Raw genomic sequence first — 21,534 nt, 5'->3', positions numbered from 1 at the left:
CTCTTCCTTCCCCTAGCACTGGACCAGCCTCACAAACACCCTAGACACGGCGCCAGCTCCTCCCGAGCCCTGTGGCGACGCACAGAAGCCCGCCGGCGCACGGGTCCACGGCACCTCGCCGTTCGCCTATTTAAGGGCCTCCCTGAGCCTCTCCCCCACCACCACTCGCTCCTAACCCCTCCAAATCGGCCCCTTGTGCCCTCCACTCTCCTCCAGGACCACCCGAGCTCGAGATCGAGCTCGAGCTCCGCCGCTTCGGCTCGCCGGAGTTCGCGAGGTATAGGCCTCCCCCGTTCCTCCTCTGCCTCGATCTGGAACCCCTGCAGCCCTCTGATCCTTTCCCCCTTCTTTCCCCTCTCTGTAGCTGCCGGAAATGGCCGGATCACCGCCTCCCGAAGCTCCTCCACCGCAGCTCCTCGTCGCCGGCGAACCAGGCACCCCCGCCGGCCAAGTCCACCACCCACCAACGTCCGGCAGTCCCCTAAAGCCATCCCCGCACTCGCCGAAGCTCGCCGTGGCCTGCATCATCGCTCGTGAGCACCGCGACCCCCCTGTCCACGGGTTAGTGATGACAGGTGGGCCCCGCCTGTCATCCTCACCTCTCTCTCGCCCCTCTCTCTCCCACTAGCAGCTGGGCCCCGCCCGTCAGGTTCAAACCTGGCACGCACGCGCGCCGGCTCGGCTGGGCCGCGTCGCTGGCTGGGCCGCTGCCCTGCGGCTGTTCTGACCCAGCAGGCACAGAGCCCTTTTCCCTTTTCTTTTCTGAACAATTTGTAAATCATGCCCTATCACATGGTAAACCCAGCAGGCACAGAGCCCTTAACTCCAAATTGGATGATTCAAATTTCTAGTAGTTCCTAAAATCATGCCCTATCACATGGTGCTTTTTGCACATTTTTCTAGCACATTTCCCTTCACACATATTAAATAAATCCTATTTTCTTATTTCTGTGCTGAACTTTAGAAAATCACAGAGAGCCCATTTTTGATCCAAATTCCATGATTCAAAATCCTAGATGTTTCTAAGTTCATAACTTAGTTTATGAACATTTTTATCAATACTTTCTGCACCACATAAAATAATGAGCCATTTCTTCATATTTGTCAACTTTGCAAATTCATAGGAAATTCATTTGAACTCCAAATCCAGTGAAACCAATTCCTAGATGCTTCTAAAATCATCCTTTGTTAAATGGGTGCCTTTGCTCATTTTTAAAAAATATATTTCTGTACACTTCTTGCAAATCCATAAGCCCCTTGATTCCATCATATCCAAATGTTTAGAAATATCCAGTGACCCAATTCCAATGGAACCACTCTGGTTAATTTTCGTATAACCAGAGATGTCCTAGAAAATTCAAATCAATATTTTTGGAGCACTTTTATTTCTGCCTTGTTGTGTTGCTTATTATGGTTGCTTTCAACGATAGTTGACGAAGTAGACGAAATGCTCGGAGTTGGACCAGATGTATTTGAAGATCTCAAGACTCTGATGAACCAGGCAAGCAGCCCTTTGACCATGTCTATGAAACCCTTTTTATGCATGTCATATAGCACTTTTATTGCTTGCATCGAAGTCATGATAAAACGCTGGCCACTTGAGGTGGTGCCTCCGTTGCTTTTCTCGTTGACACTTGCATGATGCATGACCCTACCTTTCTATGAGGGTTATGCCGGTGGAAGTAGATAGGATGCTAAAGTAGTTTCTATGCAAAGTGGATCAGGATTATGCATGGAAAGAAACAAGTGTGGTTTGACATACTTGCGAACAACCCCAGTGGGTGCCACTAATGCCCCTGGGAGATGATGATGAACTAGGTCACTACTTGGTGGAGAAGTAGTGTACCGAGGCTCGATAAAAGTATTGTTTACAGAGACGGATTAGATTTAAGATTTGTCGACTGTCCCAACCTTACATGCGCAACCACTCTACCCTTGTATGGGAAAGGGCATTACTGATTACCTAGGCCGATACTAGCATGGAGCCCGCATTACTAGTGACGGGAGAGTTGTTGGTGCGCTCTCTCGGGACGGGGTCGTGCCAGGTAGGGCGGCCATGACTGTTTTCACAGGGCACCGGATACACCGTTGTGTCCCCTCTCGGATGTTACAATCTCGAGTAAGTCTCGTATGATGTACATCGTGAGGATACGGAACAACGAGTGGACTCCTTGTTAGTGTCGTCTAGGGAAAGATAGTGATCGGGTGCTTATCCCGGGTACTTGAGGTACCGCGGGTCGTGGATGACACGGAAGTTCCCAGGATCTTGTGGGTAAAGTGTGCAACCTCTGCAGAGTGTAAAACTATTCAAATAGCCGTGTCCACAATCAAGGACAGTTTGGTGGTGCTGCTTAGACTACGTCCATATGTTTCTGACAAACAACATGGTTTGGTTGACGTGATTCGTGAGGAAGTCACGATGAGCTTGAGTATGACTTGTTCACAACTCTATCCCGATGTTGATGTCTGTAACCTCCTGATACTTGTTGCAGACGCATTCATATCCTTGATAATGTTGATCATACTTGCATGAGAAAAACTAGTTTTCCGCAAAAATGCCAAATTAGCAGTAGTGCCTTACATAATTATTCTGTTATCACCCTTGGGTTGCTTGCGAGTACATTCAAAGTACTCATTGGCTTGCCACTGGTTATTTTATTGGCCAGGCATGAAAGAACATAATATGAAGAAGAGTACCTCGGTGACGAACATGTGAGCTAGGACGCTTCCCAGTCAGAATGCATGTAGGGTTAAGGCAGATGGCATGGGTCCAAGTTATCGACAAAGATTTCCGCTGCGATGTTATACTCAAGACTTGACCATAATGGTCCTACTTGTGTAATACGGTATGTATGGATGTAAGACTCTTGTTATTCAGCTTCTGTGTGTTCAGTGAGCATTGATCTCTGGGATCACTGTACACGTGCATTCGGTGATCACGACTTATGAGTCGGGGTCCCCACAAGATGTTTGGGCAAGTTCACTATTAGCCTTGCCTTCAAAGTGAGTTTTCCTCAAGTTATACCGATACTGTCGCAGAGCAAACTTGAAAACATGGGTGCAAGCTTGTCTGGTTGCATCATCTTGGCTATCCAACTTGAACCTCATCTATTGAAAATTATGGGAGTCTCATTATCAGCAACCTAGAAAGTATTGGACAGAGCAAGACGATATTACTAGTTTCCATACATAACCATACTTACAGATAAATGGTCGAGGAAGATGTTGAACTGGGTTTCGTCTTTGTCATTCCTATACTGAATCCATGTTGGGAGGATACGTACATGACACCTAATAGCAACCGCTGCCTCTGATACTAACTTGGCTGACTCTATAGCATCACGTGGCCTTTTTAAACCTACCTCAAAACGGATCTCCATTCTTCCTCCTGTAGTTTTAGTTAACCTATCGAGCATTATCCCTGATGTTTGTTTCCTCTTGCGCCTAGGTGCTAGTCCAACAACAAACATAGGAAGTGTTAGTGTACATCAAACTGTGAGACCACATATAAAGAAGCATGCAACTGTAACTTGACTCCAGCAACTACCTTCTTGCTGTTGAAGCTCACAAGGTTCATCTGATATTGCCAACTCGTCTTGTGTCAAGAGTGCTTGGGAAGTAGTGTTAGGTGGCAAGGGAGCTTGGGAACGTGCTGCTAGCTCAGTTGACGCATGAGTATGTCGTGCAGCTGGTAGTACTATGATAGGTGTTGCAAGACCTAGGGCTGTCTCTGCTTGTTTCGTGGCAGCTATTTGTTTTTGTTTGTCTTTTTTTGCAACTCGTGTAGCATGGGATGCCGTGTTTGTCGAATTTTCTGCTGAACTTTGACCTTCTATTGCACCATCAGTACCAGCAGAATCTGCAGGATTCATCCGCTTCTCATTCCCTGCCATTCTATGTTTCTTCCTCTTTTCTCTGTGCCATGTTAAGTCAAGCCGACAAGAAAAACGAATAACAATTTAGTTCTTCAGAACAAATTGATGCGTGATGCAGAAGAACTGAACTTTGATGTTAGACAACCAGATAGGAGGATGTAATATGTACGAAAAATAGGACGGAAGAGATAACCAGAACTATGATGTGTAAACTAAGAAGAAGACATTTCACCAAATTAGAGGCAATGCAATGGAAGGTAGACACCATATGAAAGATGCTACAAATATCGCTCTGCCAAGTTAACAGTGTCTCATCATAAATGGCGTTTAAACAAATGCGAAGTAGTACAAGAAATAAATCATATGCAAGATGCAAACAACATCAGACTACCATGTTAGAGGTCTCTCGTCATTAGTGCCATTGCATATTCACAACATTGCATATTCACAGCTTATGATGTGTAAACTAAGGAGAAGGCATTTCAACAAACTAGAAGCAATGAAAGCTAGACACCATATGAAAGATGCAACGAATATCACTCTACCAAGTTAAAATTGTCTCGTCATAAGTGCCATTTCAACAAATTAGTAATACAAGCTAGAAAAGAATGTGAGATGTAACCTATATCACACTCCGAAGTCAAATGTGTCTTATGATAAGTGATTGTTGCAGGTTACACAACAGTAGTAATTTGATGTAAGAACATGGTGTGATAGACAAATATTGTATGTTCTAGAAACAGGAACACGTGTCTTATTCAAGTATAATGTGTAAAGTAAGCAGATGGAATTCAACAAAATTAGAAGCAATACAAGCTAGACATCACACATAACATGCAACCACATATAACAGTGCCAAGTTAGAGGGAGCACCGGTGATGCTGCACTAGGGGAGATGTGCTCATCATAAACACAGCTTTGTTGAGTGTCTATGCATGTTTTGTATTGGAAATCATCTTGGGGGTGTGGAGGAGTAGAAACTATAGAGGCCCTCCGTTCGGAAGGAGCACCTTTATCCGCTGCCTTGCTAACTTCCTTCCGCTTTATTGATTTTGAATTATCAAGTAAAACCGACAAGAAAAATCAATAAAATTCTCTCTTCAGAACTCATTCATGCTTGATACTGACAATCACTACTTTGATGTAAGGCAAACACATGATACCAGGATGGAATATGTACGAAAAACAGGACGACATGGCATGTTCACAACTATTTATGTAAACTAAGTAGAAACCATTCCAGCAAATAAGAAGCAATGCAAGCTAGACACCACATGAAATATGCAACCAATATGACTCTGCCAAGTTAAAAGTGTCCCATCATAAATGGAATTTCAACAAATTAGAAGCAGCGCATGCTATAAATCATATGAAAGATGCAACTAATATCGCACTGCATATACTAAAGGTGTCTCGTCATGTTGATTGATGCGGGATACAAAAAAACAATAGTTTTATGTAAGGACATGCTTAATAGACAGATGTACTATGTACTAAATACAGGAAGGCATGTCACATTAACAGGTATAATGTATAAGCTAAGCAGACTAGCACATGCAGTTTAACCAGATTGGAAGAATTACAATCTAGACACCATATGCAACATGCAACCACATATCATGCTTCCAAGTTAGAGCAAGCACCTGCGATGCTAGTGTAGGGGAAATGCTGTAATCAACTACAGAGCTACGTTCACTATCTTCATCTAGCATTTCTGTTTCTTGAGAATCATGTTGGGAGGCTGACGATGCATTCTTTAAATGAGGAGTAATCCCCTTGCCTGCCTGCCTTGTCATAAGTGATTGATGAGGGATACACAAGAACATTAGTTTGATGTAAGAACATGGTTAATACACAGATGTACTAGTATGTACCAAAAACAGAAAGGCACACCATATTCAAAGATATAATGTGTAAGCTAAGCAGATGCAATTTAACCAAATTGGAAGCAATACAAGCTAGACATCCGGCTGGAGTGGTGAGAATGATCATCTAGGACCTGAGAGCCTGGAGAGAGGCGGGCTGCTTCACCACCATCGCAGCTTTTTAGTTGGCTTCCAGGTGATGCCTATCTTTGCTGGTCTTATCACTGGCTGGGCTAGTGCCCTGACTAGCTATTTGTCTTCTGGTGCTCACGGGATGGTGGTTCATGTAAAAACATATCTTTCCTTATCTTACTGATTTTGGCCTTTCGAATACAAGCTAGACACCATATGGAACATGCAACCACATAAGACACCGTGAAGTTAAAGCAAGCACCTAGGATGGTGGTTCATTGCGAGTGAGGTCATCAACTCTAGAGCTACGTTTACCGTCTCCATCTGCTGACACTACACCCATTAGAGCGCTGAAATGTGTCTTGCCTACCAGCACACCAAACTGGAGCGACTTCTCTCTTTTCTTTTTGGCTTCTCTCATGGCGGCAGAGTCTGAAATACCCTTGCATAAAAACACAACAGTGAGAGTAAGGGTGAAGTGTGTGCAGAACTAGTGCACTGTAAAAGTAGGAGGTAGCAGGTGGCTGAAAAATAAATGACAGGAGACATATGATAGCTCTACAACATTGCATGGCAAACAAAATTAGATTCTACTTTGTATGATTTTGTAATATATGAGCACAGGAAATGCAGGTACTCCTCCAGCACACCACCACATGTGGTCATATCTAAGATAACAGTCGACTGAAAATAAATACGTCAGTCAATTTTTTAAATGAACCATCCGATTTATAAGGAACGGGTAGATGGCCTTCGTCTACCTCCCGCCAGTCACTGTTGACCATCTTTCTCGAACCGCCAGCGACCACCGGCCCAGACCCATGCCTTCGCCGCCCCGCCCTCCCATCGACCTCACACCACCGCCGTGGTTGGCAGCGCCCCTAGGCCATCCCTTTAATCCTGGCCTACCTCCAGATCGGGCGCCAGTAGCTCTAGGCCACACACGCCCCTAAGATAAACACCAAGGCGCTGCTTCCCCGGCGTAATAGGCGTACTAGCTCCTGTTACGCCAGGGAATGCTTCCGTTAATTGGGAATCAAGTGGCCGGAAATTGAAATTCAGGGGGGTGACGGACCTCTAGCTAAGGTGAAATAGTATATGAGTAGAAACCTTGTGCATCGCGAGTTACTAGGAACATCTAGTATCAAGAAGAAGCGGTCAACTAGTGTCTTCTGTGGGATGAATACCGTGCAAGCAGAGACGTAAGATTTGCACAAATAAGGGAAGAGGAGTACCTTTTTCGGTTGCTGGTGTGGTCACCTCCACAAGTCGCATCGATTTTCTTCTTTTTACGGGGAAACCGATGTTCTGGAGGGTGCAGGCTTGGACGAGCCCATGGCCAAATTGTTGACTGTGTTGCCATGGCCGTATGTCGGCGGAGGGGAAGCAGATCCGAGGCGGCGAAGGACGGCATAGCAGGAACAGCTCCGGTGTGGTGGAGGGTAGCGAAGTTGGAGCGGCAGCGGTGAGGCGCAGGACAGCATGGTTGAACTTGCTCGGGTACGGACGGCTCAGCCTCGGCTTCAACTACTAGCCGTGCAGGGCGTTGCGGTTGAGGTTGCGGTGGACAACGATGTCGGGGTATCGGCTCCAGCGTGATGGAGGAGGGCGGCGGTTGATGGGTGGGATGGGGTGGCGGACAGAGGACGCCGGGGTTTTGCGGCTGGTGGAGAGGTAGTTTTGGCACCCACAGAGTACGAATGGGGAATCGGACGGGTGGGGGGAACCATGTTTCGGTTTGGGACGCGTTTGTTTTTTGCTTTTTTGAACAGAAATGGGATGCGCTTGTTTGAAATTTGGGGAAAGTACAAACTTTGCCCCCCTCTTAAATTTCGGACCTACTGCGGGTCGGGGGTAGGATGGTAATCCCAGGTGTCCCAAATAGTGGGCGGGAGTGATTTCGGCCGCGTGCATGTGTTCTTAGGCGGCCATTGTGTATGAATGTTTTTCGGATGCGCTTGCATGGCATCTAGATGAAGCTACAAACCTACCCCGGTTTATACCTTTGGACGTCGGGCCGGTAGGTTTCACGGGTCGGAGTTATTAGAAAAGTAATTTCCTTGTACTACCAAACATTGGTCTCACACGGTTTCGGGCGAGTAGAGGCTCTTTTGGCGCTTCGTTCGAAATTTTGAAACACAAGCATTCACGTTTAGAGTATGCTTGAACAATGAGGATTGACCTAAATATACAACGTTATATTTGACCTTGTACGTTTGAAAACCTCATTAAATTATCCGCTTCTTTTTGAAATTTTGACACTTGAAAATCCTATAACTACGATTATTTTGGAATGGAGGAGCTAAATTTGAATCTATCTTGAACACGACTACATATGCTATTATGTACAAAATCAGAGAAAAGATTGGTGCCCCCATAATTTCGGTATGGTTTACAAATTCCATGATATCAAATTCAAATAACTGAATGGACTTCATGTTGAATTTGATTTTTTTAAACCACCTTGAGTTGAATTCAAATGTATGCTAGTTCATAGGTAGTAGCTATTTATAATGTCCATTGTGTAACTTTCGTATGTATAATGTGCTTTACACACACAACATGAACTATACTCACGTTTATATTCGATTGCTAAAGCGATGCAATGTCTGGAGTTCAAAATACTAACTATGTGGATCAATTGTGTTGAATAATAACATAGACATGCTCAAATTCGATAGAATCTAGATGTCTGATGGATCAATGACCGCTCCTTACGTAAATTGCAAATATCATGATCCCATCCTAATATTTGGATACAATTTATATCTTTAATCAATGTGTAGAGCAGTCTTTTACGTGTAGTTTCACTCTCCATCGGTGGTCTCTCACACATGCTCACACACTCTCTCCCGAGGTGTCTTTCTCGCACACATGCTCTAGATATAACCTTCCCTCCCTCTCGTAACCATTTACAACTGTTTTCACTAACCTTTATCACAAGCACTCTTCCTCTCGCAGACATACACACGCACAATCCTCATCGACCCTTTCTATATACATGGACCTGCCTACGTGTCTCATGTACGCACATTATCCTTACGCCTATCTCTCACGCATTGTCTCAGACCTCTCTTCCTAATCGACGAGTATGATTCTAGCAGAGCATTCTGTAGGATGCCCCTTAAAGTTAGGTTGGATGAATAGTAATATCAGAGATAAAAGGGTTACCTTAGTCCGAGAACCTAGGGTTACAAATCCTAGCCGTCTTTGTTAGTGGACACAGAGTCCTTCACAATTCTGCTATCTTTGTCTTGTACGACTAGTCATCCATGGGTGTTCCTAAATGCATCATGGGCCGACCAATGTGGCGCGGGACGGAACAGAACGAAGGGCCTCACCTCGACCCACCGGACCTCACGCGGTGACACACCCTCAGCCCCCACGTCTCATTATCTTCTCACACCCACACATACCAACACAAACACCACACACACAGAAAATTTCTCCTAGTGCCTCTATTCCCTCCACCCTTGCATATACACACTCAAGAGAATGGAATCTCTTGTCGTGACATCATATTTCTCTCTCTCTCTCTCTAGACCACTCTCATTTCTCGTGTTATCTCTCCCACGCCCCCCCATCGGCCCCTCTATCCATGCCTCTCTCGAATACGTAATACACTCACATACCTCTCTAGGCCCCGCCAAATGCATCAACTACACATTCACACATTTTACATCACGTACCCTATTGATCTAAAAAGCCCTCTCTTCATGTTTATTTCGCATACAACATTCCTTTTGAATAAAGTGAGGCCAAAAAATTATTTTATAGTTTCTACATATATACAACCTTACAAAGTTATATGGAGGAGTACGAACGCTAATTTGCATTGCATGGTGCCCACAATGATATTTATTCCCCACTATGAATTTGTATATTTTTATACTATATACAAAGTTAGTCATAATAAAGAGAAACGAAGAGCATCTCTCTCTCCATCGCATACCCCCCTGTACGCCCCTTTCACGTATGCACACAAAACTGTCTCCAGGTCCTCTAAAAGTAAGCCCCCAGAAAATTCACGCATGTTTCTGTTGGGAAACGTAGTAATTTCAAAAAAATTCCTACGCACACGCAAGATCATGGTGATGCATAGCAACGAGAGGGGAGAGTGAAGTCTACGTACCCTCATAGACCGACAGTGGAAGCGTTAGCACAACGCGGTTGATGTAGTCATACGTCTTCACGGCCCGACTGATCAAGCACCGAAACTATGGCACCTCCGAGTTCTAGCACACGTTCAGCTCGATGACGATCCCCGGACTCCGATCCAGCAAAGTGTTGGGGAAGAGTTCCGTCAGCACGACGGCGTGGTGACGATCTTGATGTTCTACCGTGGCAGGGCTTCGCCTAAGCACCGCTACAATATTATCGAGGATTATGGTGGAGGGGGGCACCGCACACGGCTAAGAGAACGATCACGAAGATCAACTTGTGTGTCTAGAGGTGCCCCCTGCCCCGTATATAAAGGAGCAAGGGGAGGGGCGGCCGGCCAGGAGGAGGCGCGCCAGGGAGGAGTCCTACTCCTACCGGGAGTAGGACTCCCTCCTTTTCCTTGTCCAAGTAGGGGAGGGGGAAGGAAGGGAGAGAGGAGAGGAAGGAAAGGGGGGCGCCGCCCTCCCCTCCTTGTCCAATTCGGACTAGAGGGGGAGGGGGCGCGCGGCCTGCCCTGGCCGCCCCTCCTCTTCTCCACTTTAGGCCCATGTGGCCCATTAACCCCTGGGGGGTTCCGGTAACCCCCCGGTACTCCGGTTTTATTCGAAACTTCTCCGGAACACTTCCGGTGTCCGAATATAGTCGTCCAATATATCAATCTTTATGTCTCGACCATTTCAAGACTCCTCGTCATGTCCGTGATCACATCCGGGACTTCGAAGTAACTTCGGTACGTCAAAACTAATAAACTCATAATATAATTGTCATCGAAACCTTAAGCGTGCGGACCCTACGGGTTTGAGAACAATGTAGACATGACCGAGACACGTCTCCAGTCAATAACCAATAGCGGAACCTGGATGCTCATATTGGCTCCCACATATTCTACGAAGATCTTTTATCGGTCAGACCGCATAACAACATACGTTGTTCCCTTTGTCATCGGTATGTTACTTGCCCGAGATTCGATCGTCGGTATCTCAATACCTAGTTCAATCTCGTTGCCGGCAAGTCTCTTTACTCGTTCGGTAATACATCATCTCGCAACTAACTCATTACTTGCATTGCTTGCAAGGCTTAGGTGATGTGCATTACCGAGAGGGCCCAGAGATACCTCTCCGACAATCGGAGTGACAAATCCTAATTTCAAAATAGGCCAACCCAACATGTACCTTTGGAGACACCTGTAGTGCACCTTTATAATCACCCAGTTATGTTGTGACGTTTGGTCGCACACAAAGTGTTCCTCCGGCAAACGGGAGTTGCATAATCTCATAGTCATAGGAACATGTATAAGTCATGAAGAAAGCAATAGCAACATACTAAACGATCGGGTGCTAAGCTAATGGAATGGGTCATGTCAATCACATCATTCTCCCAATAATGTGATCCCGTTAATCAAATGACAACACATGTCTATGGTTAGGAAACATTACCATCTTTGATTAACGAACTAGTCAAGTAGAGGCATACTAGTGACATTTAGTTTGTCTATGTATTCACACAAGTATTATGTTTTCGGATAATACAATTCTAGCATGAATAATAAACATTTATCATGATATAAGGAAATAATATAATAACATTATTATTGCCTCTAGGGCATATTTCCTTCAGTCTCCCACTTGCACTAGAGTCAATAATCTAGATTACACAGTAATGATTCTAACACCCATGGAGCTTTGGTGCTGATCATGTTTTGCTCGTGGAAGAGGCTTAGTCAATGGGCCTGCAACATTCAGATCCGTATGTATCTTGCAAATCTTTATGTCTCCCACCTGGACTAGATCCCAGATGGAATTGAAGCGTCTCTTGATGTGCTTGGTTCTCTTGTGAAATCTGGATTCCTTTGCCAAGGCAATTGCACTAATATTGTCACAAAAGATTTTCATTGGACCCGATGCACTAGGTATGACACCTAGATCGGATATGAACTCCTTCATCCAGACTCCTTTGTTTGCTGCTTCCGAAGCAGCTATGTACTCTGCTTCACATGTAGATCCCGCCACAACGCTTTGTTTAGAACTGCACCAACTGACAGCTCCACCATTTAATGTAAACACGTATCCGGTTTGCGATTTAGAATCGTTCGGATCAGTGTCAAAGCTTGCATCAACGTAACCATTTATGATGAGCTCTTTGTCACCTCCATATATGAGAAACATATCCTTAGTCCTTTTCAGGTATTTCAGGATGTTCTTGACCGATGTCCAGTGATCCACTCCTGGATTACTTTGGTACCTCCCTGCTAGACTTATAGCAAGACACACATCAGGTCTAGTACACAGCATTGCATACATGATAGAGCCTATGGCTGAAGCATAGGGAACATCTTTCATTTTCTCTCTATCTTCTGCATTGGTCGAGCATTGAGTATTACTCAATTTCACACCTTGTAACACAGGCAAGAATCCTTTCTTTGCTTGATCCATTTTGAACTTCTTCAAAACTTTGTCAAGGCATGTGCTTTGTGAAAGTCCAATTAAGTGTCTTGATCTATCTCTATAGATCTTCGTGCCCAATATGTAAGTAGCTTCCCCGAGGTCTTTCATTGAAAAACTCTTATTCAAGTATCCCTTTATGCTATCCAGAAATTCTATATCATTTCCGATTAATAATATGTCATCTACATATAATATCAGAAATGCTACAGAGCTCCCACTCACTTTCTTGTAAATACAGGCTTCTCCAAAAGTCTGTACAAAACCAAATGCTTTGATCACACTATCAAAGCGTTTATTCCAACTCCGAGAGGCTTGCACCAGTCCATAAATGGATCACTGGAGCTTGCACACTTTGTTAGCTCCCTTTGGATCGACAAAACCTTTCGGCTGCATCATATACAACTCTTCTTCCAGAAATCCATTCAGGAATGCAGTTTTGACTTCCATCTGCCAAATCTCATAATCATAAAATGCGGCAATTGCTAACATGATTCGGACAGACTTAAGCATCGCTACGGGTGAGAAGGTATCATCGTATTCAATCCCTTAAACTTGTCGAAAACCTTTTGCGACAAGTCGAGCTTTGTAGACAGTAACATTACCATCAGCGTCAGTCTTCTTCTTGAAGATCCATTTATTCTCAATTGCTTGCCGATCATTAGGCAAGTCAACCAAAGTCCATACTTTGTTCTCATACATGGATCCCATCTCAGATTTCATGGCTTCAAGCCATTTTGCGGAATCTGGGCTCACCATCACTTCTTCATAGTTCGTAGGTTCATCATGATCTAGTAGCGTGACTTCCAGAACAGGGTTACCGTACCACTCTGGTGCAAATCTCATTCTGGTTGATCTACGAGGTTCGGTAGTAACTTGTTCTGAAGTTTCATGATCATTATCATTAGCTTCCTCTCTAATTGGTGTAGGTGTCACAGAAACCGGTTTCTGCGATGTGCTACTTTCCAATAAGGGAGCAGGTACAGTTACCTCATCAAGTTCTACTTTCCTCCCACTCACTTCTTTCGAGAGAAACTCCTTCTCTAGAAAGGATCCATTCTTAGCGACAAATGTCTTGCCTTCGGATCTGTGATAGAAGGTGTACCCAACAGTCTCCTTTGGGTATCCTATGAAGACACATTTCTCCGATTTGGGTTCGAGCTTATCAGGTTGAAGTTTTTTCACATAAGCATCGCAGCCCCAAACTTTTAGAAATGACAACTTTGGTTTCTTGCCAAACCACAGTTCATAAGGCGTCGTCTTAATGGATTTTGATGGTGCCCTATTTAATGTGAATGCGGCTGTCTCTAGAGCATATCCCCAAAATGATAGCGGTAAATCTGTAAGAGACATCATAGATCGCACCATATCAAGTAAAGTACGATTACGACATACGGACACACCATTACGCTGTGGTGTTCCGGGTGGCGTTAGTTGCGAAACTATTCAGCATTGTTTCAAATGTAGACCAAACTCGTAACTCAAATATTCTCCTCCATGATCAGATTGTAGAAACTTTATTTTCTTGTTACGATGATTTTCAACTTCACTCTGAAATTATTTGAACTTTTCAAATGTTTCAGACTTATGTTTCATTAAGTAGATATACCCATATCTGCTTAAATCATCTGTGAAGGTGAGAAAATAACGATATCCGCCACGAGCTTCAACAATCATTGGACCACATACATCTGTATGTATGATTTCCAACAAATCTGTTGCTCTCTCCATAGTATCGAAGAACGATGTTTTAGTCATCTTGCCCATGAGGCACGGTTCGCAAGTACCAAGTGATTCATAATCAAGTGGTTCCAACAGTCCATCAGTATGGAGTTTCTTCATGCGTTTTACACCGATATGACCTAAACGGAAGTGCCACAAATAAGTTGCACTATCATTATCAACTCTGCATCTTTTGGCTTCAACATTATGAATATGTGTATCACTACTATCGAGATTCATTAAAAATAGACCACTCTTCAAGGGTGCGTGACCATAAAAGATATTACTCATATAAATATAACAACCATTATTCTCTGATTTAAATGAATAACCATCTCGCATCAAATAAGATCCAGATATAATGTTCATGCTCAACGCTGGCACCAAATAACAATTATTTAGGTCTAATACTAATCCCGATGGTACATGTAGAGGTAGCGTGCTGATCGCGATCACATCGACATTGGAACCATTTCCCACGCGCATCGTCACCTCGTCCTTCGCCAGTGTTCGCTTAATCCGTAGTCCATGTTTCGAGTTGCAAATATTAGCAACTGATCCAGTATCAAATACCCAGGTGCTACTGCGAGCTCTAGTAAGGTACACATCAATAACATGTATATCACATATACCTTTGTTCACCTTGCCATCCTTCTTATCCACCAAATACTTCGAGCAGTTCCGCTTCCAGTGACTAGTTTGCTTGCAGTAGAAGCACTCAGTTTCAGGCTTAGGTCTAGATTTGGGTTTCTTCTCTTGAGCAGCAACTTGGTTGCTGTTCTTCTTGAAGTTCCCCTTCTTCTTCCCTTTGCCCTTTTTCTTGAAACTAGTGTTCTTGTTGACCATCAACACTTGATGCTCCTTCTTGATTTCTACCTCCGTAACTTTTAGCATTGTGAAGAGCTCAGGAATAGTCTTATTCACCCCTTGCATATTATAGTTCATCATGAAGCTCTTGTAGCTAGGTGGCAGTGATTGGAGAATTCTGTCAGTGACGCAATCATCTAGAAGATTAACTCCCAATTGAATCAAGTGATTATTATACCTAGACATTTTGAGTATATGCTCACTGACAGAACTGTTCTCTTCCATCTTGCAGCTATAGAACTTATTGGAGACTTCATATCTCTCAATCCGGGCATTTGCTTGAAATATTAACTTCAACTCCTGGAACATCTCATATGCTCTATGACATTCAAAATGTCGTTGAAGTCCCGATTCTAAGACGTAAAGCATGGCACACTAAACTATCGAGTAGTCATTAGCTTTGCTCTACCAGACGTTCATAACATCTGGTGTTGCTCCTGCAGCAGGCCTGGCACCTAGCGGTGCTTCCAGGACGTAATTCTTCTGTGCAGCAATGAGGATAATCCTCAAGTTACAGACCCAGTCCGTGTAATTGCTACCATCATCTTTCAACTTTGCTTTCTCAAGGAACCCATTAAAATTCAACGGAACAACAACACGGTACATCTATCTACAATCAAACATAAACAAGCAAGATACTATCAGGTGCTAAGTTCATGATAAATTTAAGTTCAATTAATCATATTACTTAAGAACTCCCACTTAGAAAGACATCCCTCTAATCTTCTAAGTGATTACGTGATCCAAATCAACTAAACCATAACCGATCATCACGTGAAATGGAGTAGTTTTCAATGGTGAACATCGCTATGTTGATCATCTCTACTATATGATTCACGCTCGACCTTTCGGTCTCAGTGTTCCGGGGCCATATCTGCATATGCTAGGCTCGTCAAGTTTAACCTGAGTATTCTGCTTGTGCAAAACTGGCTTGCACCCGTTGTAGATGGACGTAGATCTTATCACACCCGATCATCACGTGGTGTCTGGGCACGACGAACTTTGGCAATGTTGCATACTCAGGGAGAACACTTTTATCTTGAAATTTAGTGAGAGATCATCTTATAATGCTACTGTAAATCAAAGCAAGATAAGATGCATAAAAGATAAACATCACATGCAATCAATATAAGTGATATGATATGGCCATCATCATCTTGTGCTTGTGATCTCCATCTCCGAAGCATCGTCATGATCACCATCGTCACTGGCGCGACACCTTGATCTCCATCATAGAATCGTTGTCGTCTCGCCAATCTTATGCTTCTACGACTATCGCTACCGCTTAGTGATAAAGTAAAGCATTACAGGGCGATTGCATTGCATACAATAAAGCGACAACCATATGGCTCCTACCAGTTGCTGATAACTCGGTTACAAAACATGATCATCTCATACAATAAAATATAGTATCATGTCTTGAACATATCACATCACAACATGCCCTGCAAAAACAAGTTAGACGTCCTCTACTTTGTTTGTTGCAAGTTTTACGTGGCTGCTACGTTCTTAAGCAAGAACCAATCTTACCTACGCATCAAAACCACAACGATAGTTTGTCAAGTTGGTGATGTTTTAACCTTCGCAAGGACTGGGCGTAGCCACACTCGGTTCAACTAAAGTTGGAGAAACTGACACCCGCCAGCCACCTGTGTGCAAAGCACGTCGGTAGAACCAGTCTCGCGTAAGCATACGCGTAATGTCGGTACGGGCCGCTTCATCCACCAATACTGCCGAACCAAAGTATGACATGCTGGTAAGCAGTATGACTTATATCGCCCACAACTCACTTGCGTTCTACTCGTGCATATAACATCAACAGATAAAACCTAGGCTCTGATACCACTGTTCAGAAACGTAGTAATTTCAAAAAAATTCCTATGCACACGCAAGATCATGGTGATGCATAGCCACGAGAGGGGAGAGTGAAGTCTACGTAGCCTCGTAGACCGACAGCGGAAGCGTTAGCACAACGCGGTTGATGTAGTCGTACGTCTTCACGGCCCGACCGATCAAGCACCGAAACTACGGCACCTCCGAGTTCTAGCACACGTTCAGCTTGATGACGATCCCCGGACTCCGATCCAGCAAAGTGTTGGGGAACAGTTCCGTCAGCATGACGGCGTGGTGATGATTTTGATGTTCTACCGTGGCAGGGCTTCGCCTAAGCACCGCTACAATATTATCGAGGATTATGGTGGAGGGGGGCACCGCACACGGCAAAGAGAACGATCACGAAGATCAACTTGTGTGTCTAGAGGTGCCCCCTGCCCCGTATATAAAGGAGAAAGGGGAGGGGCGGCCGGCCAGGAGGAGGCGCGCCAGGGAGGAGTCCTACTCCTACCGGGAGTAGGACTCCCTCCTTTTCCTTGTCCAAGTAGGGGAGGGGGAAGGAAGGGAGAGAGGAGAGGAAGGAAAGGGGGGCGCCGCCCCCCCCTCCTTGTCCAATTCGGACTAGAGGGGGAGGGGGCGCGCGGCCTGCCCTGGCCGCCCCTCCTCTTCTCCACTTTAGGCCCATGTGGCCCATTAACCCCTGGGGGGTTCCGGTAACCCCCCGGTACTCCGGTTTTATCCGAAACTTCTCCGGAACACTTCCGGTGTACGAATATAGTCATCCAATATATCAATCTTTATGTCTCGACCATTTCGAGACTCCTCGTCATGTCCGTGATCACAACCGGGACTCCGAAGTAACTTCGGTACATCAAAACTAATAAACTCATAATATAACTGTCATCGCAACCTTAAGCGTGCGGACCCTACGTGTTCGAGAACAATGTAGACATGACCGAGACACGTCTCTAGTCAATAACCAATAGCGGAACCTGGATGCTCATATTGGATCCCACATATTCTATGAAGATCTTTTATCGGTCAGACCGCTTAACAACATACGTTGTTCCCTTTGTCATCGGTATGTTACTTGCCCGAGATTCGATCGTCGGTATCTCAATACCTAGTTCAATCTCGTTGCCGGCAAGTCTCTTTACTCGTTCCGTAATACATCATCTCGCAACTAACTCATTACTTGCATTGCTTGCAAGGCTTAGGTGATGTGCATTACCGAGAGGGCCCAGAGATACCTCTCCGACAATCGGAGTGACAAATCCTAATCTCAAAATACGCCAACCCAACATGTACCTTTGGAGACACCTTTGTGCACCTTTATAATCACCCAGTTACGTTGTGATGTTTGGTAGCACACAAAGTGTTCCTCCGGCAAACGGGAGTTGCATAATCTCATAGTCATGGGAACATGTATAAGTCATGAAGAAAGCAATAGCAACATACTAAACGATCGGGTGCTAAGCTAATGGAATGGGTCATGTCAATCACATCATTCTCCCAATAATGTGATCCTGTTAATCAAATGACAACACATGTCTATGGTTAGGAAACATAACCATCTTTGATTAATGAGCTAGTCAAGTAGAGGCATACTAGTGATGTTTAGTTTGTCTACGTATTCACACAAGTATTATGTTTCCGGATAATACAATTCTAGCATGAATAATAAACATTTATCATGATATAAGGAAATAATATAATAACATTATTATTGCCTCAAGGGCATATTTCCTTCAGTTTCATCTTTCTCTCGCGATATATGCAATGACGATCATTGTATTTGAAGCGAAAGCACAATACGTACATTGGACTTCAGAATCCACTCATTACGGTCACCATTTACATTTAGTGGTTATTATGCTATCACGGGCTCATCGTACAACTCTGTATTTGCTCATGACATGACTAGTTGACCAGTTAAACGCTCCACGTGGCACCTCTAGTGTTGCATCACATTATCGCACTATCATCGTGCCCACCTGTCGACTTGTATCTACTCTAGATCTACACTCTTATAAAATACACTCTTATAAAAAACAGAGTTGGTGATGATGGTGTCCCTGCCATCCTGCAATATAGGTCGTCCGATTTATATCTGACGGATAGGAAAGAAACTATGGCAATTTTTCAAAAAGGTACCCACACACCTCTCCACATTTGCAAATAAGGCCTTCCCTCGTTCATCCTTTTCTCTCACAAGATAAACAAGTCATACAAATGCATCTTGATGTTACATGCAACGCACGGGCATCTTGCTAGTAAGAATGAAAACAAACGACAAAAAAAATATTTGGACGGTGGTTCGAAGTCATGACCGCGGGCACAGTGGACAAGGTGGCCTTGTATTGGTATGCTGAGCCGTCTGTTTTAACACACAGGAGCTGGTGTGGTGATTACACACACACGCACGCATGCACACGAACTACATCCACGCAACACTCACACAAACATATGCACCCACGCACGAACGCAACACTCACACATACACACGCAGCCACGCATGCACGCATGCAACACTCACACGCACACACACACATGCATGCACACACCAGTACACCACACGACCAACACACACTATCACGCTCAAGTGCTCAACCTACACGTGCATGCGCACACATCAAGCCCTGACAGACACATACACAACCAGGTGATTCCCGCGCACGGGTTGGAGCCTTATCACGCCTATGTAAATTTCTGTTTATCTGACCTTTTGCCTATGCGAACTGATAGGTGGGACCCACAATGAACATGGTCAATCTAACTAGTCAACATGGCGCCATGCAGACTATTTGGCCGGTCAACAGAGTGCAATCCGATGCTGAGCTGTGAGCAAGTCATTGTATAATCACTGCAAAACGTATATAGTGACTGTAATCAGCTTATTCTGAAGTTCGGTGACCGTATTACGCTTTTCTCTCTGTAGGCCCTCCAAAACTACATCTCTACACGTTCTCCCATGTTACATCTAACAACTATGCAATATGGCACTACTAGTACACTCTAAGACAATAAATCAAATGTGTTTTTAGTTTTACTAGATATCATATTGTTACTTATAATTATTCAGTTTGCATACATTAAAATTGCCTTTGAAATGTATGGCCAGTATCATCTACCGCGCGGGAAAATCCCGCCCTTTCCTGTTTAATCGGGTTTGTATCGATGGATTGTGCGAAACAGCAAAACTATAGTACTATACAGTACAAGTGACAGTTCACTGGGCCGTCGTGTCGTCTACTCCTCCGTCGTAAGAGTGGAGCGCTCGCTTTCATAAATCTTCTAGTCTCTTTCACCGACATGTGTGACATCAAGCTACCGGGTCCACGTGCCATACCGGAATACAGTGCAGAGCAGCCGGGGTGAAGCACCCCAGTCATGGTGCCGGTGTAGTAATGAGCAATGAGGCGTCAAATCACAAAGCTGCACCTTTCCCGCAGTTAAGTTGGAGGGACGAAGCAACCATCATTTCACTTGTTGCTGAATCCGCTTCTCCGTCATCTTCTTCAACTTAACCACGTGTTGCTTCTGCCGTTGTTCTGCCTCATGTGGGACGCGGATCGGCTTGGTAAAGCACTGACACGTGGGACCGCATGTTAGCAAACCGCCAGGACAACATCCTCCGAAAATAAGAAACCTCCCCCGCCATCCGCGCGGCAAAATCACCTCCTTTTTACTAATCTCAATTCTATAATTTTTTAGATCAATATAATTGAGATTTGTATAGATAGCACACAGGAGCGAAACCAAGTGGTACGGTTAAGGGCATCCACAATGTGTAGCCAAATGTGAAAATAGCTTTTGGTATCGTGGGAACCATTGTGGACGGTGTTGCCAAAGCCAAAAAGATGGAACTGAAGCTCCCTGATTGATTGATTGATTGAAGGAATAGAAAAATGCAACGTCTCTCCTCTTTCTCCCATGCTTGGACACATGTAGTACAGTATAGAGCACAGAGTCTACTCCCCTGTCCCTTCTATCACAAATCACAAAGCAGTGAGGCATCAAATCACAAAAGCACGGACGAAGCAACCATCATTTCACTCTTCGCTGACTCCGCTTCTCCATCGTCTTCTTCGAGAAGCCATCTCACCGCATTAGTTATAGTAGTACTAGTAAAGGACTTCCTGGATGCAAATAAGGCGGTTTTCTCGGCTTGCGGGCGGCACTTGCAAATGACTTACCGTGGTCTCCCTCAATGGTGTTTTCCGTCGAACGCACTTCTCCAAACCACCAAAGAAATACCGTTGACGTCACCGCAATGTGGAAGGAAGTCAAATATAGTTACTACCTCTATTTTACTATACACAAGGCCAGTATATCAAAATTACAATTTGCAAAGGGCCACTAACACTAATCGAGGCAAAATTGATGGGGTTCGCAACCAAGGACATTAATATCCCTTGCATGCATGCGGAAGTGAGAAGGTTGGTTTGCATGGCACTGCATTAATCAAGCGATGAGGAGTGAGATGGTTAGCTCTTTGGTCTTTGGAGAAAAAATACGCATTAATTGACACGTGAAACGAGGATTTGTATCGATTAAATCCCGCGAAGGAAAACCCAGCCTTTCTTATTTAACACTAGTAATCCTAGTATGTACGTACTTATCCTGTTTGGGTCTAGG

This window comes from Triticum dicoccoides, chromosome 5A (genome assembly GCF_002162155.2).
Source record: "Triticum dicoccoides isolate Atlit2015 ecotype Zavitan chromosome 5A, WEW_v2.0, whole genome shotgun sequence".
Taxonomy (NCBI): Eukaryota; Viridiplantae; Streptophyta; class Magnoliopsida; order Poales; family Poaceae; genus Triticum; species Triticum dicoccoides.
This window is presented reverse-complemented; position numbering follows the sequence as displayed.